This window comes from Chrysochloris asiatica, unplaced genomic scaffold (assembly GCF_000296735.1).
Source record: "Chrysochloris asiatica unplaced genomic scaffold, ChrAsi1.0 scaffold00303, whole genome shotgun sequence".
Taxonomy (NCBI): domain Eukaryota; kingdom Metazoa; phylum Chordata; class Mammalia; order Afrosoricida; family Chrysochloridae; genus Chrysochloris; species Chrysochloris asiatica.
The window spans coordinates 3,465,352-3,469,992 of NW_006408821.1; positions in this window are offsets into that span (position 1 = coordinate 3,465,352).

Sequence of the window (4,641 nt, forward strand, 5' to 3'; positions counted from 1 at the left end):
GTGGTGGTCCTATGCAGTATTTCTCTTTTTGTGACTGACTAATTTCACTCAGCATAATGTCCTCAAGGTTCATCCATGTTATGCAGTGGTTTGCCGCTTCCTTGTTATTCTTCAATGTAGCATAATATTTCATTGTGTGTATGTACCACAATTTGCTTATCCATTCTTCAGTTGATGGGCATTTTGGCTGTCTTCATCTTTTTGCAGTTGTAAATAGTGCTGCTATAAATTCAGTTTTCTTTTTTTTTGTTGTCCAATTTAATGCCTTAGCATAAACATACAATGTGATGTTATTTTTAGATGCTGTGGAGTAGGTTTTGATACATAGCCACCCTACACATAACAAAAACTGCCAGTCTTATGATATCCTCACAATTGTCACAGTTGAACCTATTGCTGCCTTCCAACCTGAGTGGCTCATCATTCAACATACATACATATGCAAATATACATAAGTTTATTACTTATCTATACCAAAACATTTGTAAGACAGTTGCTTAGTCAACTAAGTGGAAGAGATTCATATCCTTGCCCATTCCTAATCTAAGAGAATGGAGAAATTATGTAACAAAATCAACAATATCACACACAAGCAAAATTTTTCTATAGATAATTCAAAAAATAGTTTCAGCAGTACATCAGTGAGTAAGTGCCAGAAATTCAAAGTGGATTGTAAAGAGAACAGTGCTGATATCAAAGGAATCTTGACTTAGAGCCCAGAATAAAGAAAAATGTTTATGTGTATTTTATTGATGATGCAAAAACATTCAATTGTATAGATCATAAGAATGGGTATTCCATAAAACTTAACTGTGCTTATGCAGAATATGAACACAGACCAGAAGATAGCCATTCAAATTATCTTAAAATAATTGTTAAAAATCAGGAATGGTAAACATCAGAGTTGTATACTTTCAATTGTTGTTGTTAGGCACCATCGAGTCAGTAATGACTCATAGCGACCCTATGAACAACAGAATAAAACACTGCCTGATCCTGAGCCAACCTCACAATGTTTACCATGCTTGAGCTCATTAATGCTGTCACTTTGCCAATCCATCTCACTTGGGGTCTTCCTTTTTCTCTCTGACCCTCCACCCTTCCAAACATGATATCCTTTCAGTATATTTATTCAATCCGTATGATGAGCATATTACGTTATAAGCTGGATTTTATGAAAAATAATGTGACATCAGTATTGGAGGAAGACCCCAAGAATTAACAGCTTATAATATGCAACTTTGCTTTTTGAAAGTGAAGAGGACTTGAAACACTTACTATTGAAGATCAAAGACTACAGTCTTCAGTATAAACTAGATCTCAACATAAATAAAATAAAATACTCAAAATTCAATCAATAATCGATATCACAATAATGCAGAAATGATTCTAGTTTCAAGAATTCATTTTACTTTGATCCATATCTTAGGTTGTGTACTCTAGACAGGCAAAACAAGTAAGTTTATAAATGTGTATTAAAGATAGTTTTATATCAAGGAAATTGTCTACACCATTGTAGAGGTGGCCACTATGAAGTCCATGGGTTAGATGTCAAACTGGAAGCTTATGACTTATGTAGCTGTATGGCTGATGAACAAAGATTGGAAGACCAGATGGCAGGCAGACAGTTAGGCAGCTAGTAAGCCAGACAGTCAGGTCCAGCAGGCAACAAGGCTGTTTGCTGATGATACCCAAATTGAAAAGTAGTAGAGTATGCTACTGGATCAAGTTCAAAAACTGGAGGTTGGAGGAGAAGCCAGAAGCAAGATCCAGTCACAGAAGGGAACAAGCAAGGCTTGCCAGAATGTCTAATATATTGGAAGCAGGGCATACCCCCAAAGAAACAACCTTCAAAAGACTACTCATAGCAGACATCAACATAGTTTTCATTACATTGCTTTGGATCTCATAATGGGGGATAACTACATTTCAACTCTCAAGCCACTGAGAATCCTGGTATATTCAAGTTGACACAAAACCTTAATTATAACAATCCACAATCAAAGTACATGGAAGCATCAGTCAGAAAGTCAAAAGACACATTGTATTTGGCAAATCTTTTGCAAAATGTCTCTTTACAGTGTTAAAAACAAAGAAGTCACTTGCGAGATTAAGGTATGCCTGACCCCATTCCATGGTACTTTCAATAATCTCATATGAATGCAAAAGATGGACAGTGAAGAGGAATACCAAATAAGACATATGGCTTTAAATTATCATGCTGCCCCCAAAAATATTAAATTTGTCAAAGACTGCCAGAATAACAAGCATATCTGTCTTGGAAGAAGTTACAACCAGAATTCTTTTCAGAATTGAAAGTGGTGAAAAATTGTCTAGAGTATTTTGGATATATTATCAGGAGTGATTGATCCTTAACGAAAAAAAAAAAAAAAAAATCACACTTGGCAAAGTTAAGTCATTGTTGCTAGGTGCCATCAAGTTGGTTCTGATCCATACTTACCCTATGTACAACAGAACAGAACATCTTCAAGTCCTGCACCATCCTCACACTTGCTGCTATGCTTGAACCCATTACTGCTGCTATTATGCCAATACATCTTGTTGAGGGGTCTCCTTCATTTTCATGGACGTTCCATTTTAACAAGCATGATGTCCCTCTCTAAGGACTGGTCTCTCTCGATAATATGCCCAGTGACTAAGTCTGACCATCTTGACTTCTAAGGAGCATTCTGGTTGTACTTCTTCCAACATAGATTTGTTTGTTATTCTGGCAGTGTGTGATACCCTTTAGTGTTTTCTCTAGCAGCAACACTCAAATATATTAATACTACTGTTTTCTTATTCATTGTCCACCTTTCTTATGCATATGAAACTATTGAAAATACTATTGCATAATTCAGGTGCACTGAACAAAACTGTCATCTTTGTTCCTGAACATTTTAAAGAGGTCTTGTGCAGCAGACTTGACTAATGTAATATATTATTTGAGTTCTTGACTGCTGCTTCCAGGAGTGCTGATGGTTGATTTGAGCAAAATGAAGCCTTTGACAATATCAATCTTCTCTCCATTTGTTGTTGTTGTTAAGTGCCATCGAGTCTATTCCGACCCATAGTGACCCTGTATAGAGTTTCCAAGGAGCAGCTGGTGAGCTTGAACTGCCGACCTTGAAGTTCAAATGGCTTTGCAGTCTGGCATATTAATCCACAGCACCACAATGTTATGTATTTGTCCTGTGGTGCAGTTTTGATTTTTGTTGTTGTTGTTGTTGTTTTCTTTACATTGTGGTGCAACTCATAACAAAAGCTGTGGTCTTTGATATTTGTAAGTATTTTAAATCTTCTTCATTTTCAGCTTTTAAGGTGGTATCATTTGAATATCACAGGTTGTTAATGAGACTTCTTTCAAACCTGGTGCCATGTTCTTCATATAATCAAGTTTCTTTCATTATTTGTACAGCATTAAGATTGAATAAGTGTAGTAAAAGAATGCAACCCTGGCGAACACCTTTCCTAATTTTTTTTTTTAAGTTTTTATTGTGAATTATGTGATAGTTTATATGGAAGAACATTAGCTTTACATTCATCCTATCATATTTCATTTCATTGCAATGATTACAATCCCTTGCATACATCATCAAATAACCAAAGGATACACACTGCAAGCCTGCGTCCCGGCCACCAGCACACAGCTCCTCTCCATCCCTGAGTCCAAAGTCCCCAGGCATGACATCTCTCCATGTCATCATCTCTGCTGCCATCTCTGATGTCACTGCTTCTCTAAATAGGGTCCTTCACTCCACTCCTCTCAGTTGACAGTCTGAGGAACCTTCTCTCCTGGACTGCAAAGTCAGCCACTCTTCTCCTTTTGTTACAAAATGTCTACCTTTACATTTTCAACCCTCACAGTTAGTCATGATAGCAATTATTCACTATTGTACCACAAAAGTCTTATCCCCATCACCTTTCTTCAGCCCCGTCCAGGCAGATTGGAAATCACGAAGTGGAGATTCTTCCTTCCCCAGGTGAAGAACTTGTATGTTCTTGCAGTAGTCAATCAGACTTCCATTTTTGTTTTTCCTTTCCCTGCTGATTTTTCTTTCAATAAATATCTTCTGTTCTTCTAGCCACTCCAGGCTGGTCTACTTGTCCTTTAAAGTAGAAATTTCCCGCCTCAGAAGATTCTGGATGGGGTTAAGGATTCCACCTACAGTTTTATGCAATGTGAAGGTTCTACAGGAGACATCCTTAACTGGGAACATTGTAGCACCATTTTAGGTGTTCCAATCAGTTATAGGTTGAAAGCAGACTTACAAGTTTTCTATAGTGATGTTTCTGGGTATTCCTTTCTCTCCCCCTCAACTGCATATTTTACAATAGTACACAAGGGAAACCAACATTCAAAAGACAGCCAAACAACTTAACATTGTTGTTGTTAAGTTCTGTAGAGTTAGGTATTCCAATCAGTCATAAGCTGAAGACAGACTTGCAAGCTTTCTATAGTGATGTTTCTGGCTATTCCTTTCTCTACCCTTCAACTGCATATTTTACAATAGTAGACAAGGAAAACCAACATTCAAAAAACAGTCAAGCAACTTAACATTGTTGTTGTGAAGTGCTGTAGAGTTAGGTATTCCAATCAGTTATAAGGTGAAGACAGACTTACAAGCTTTCTATGGTGAT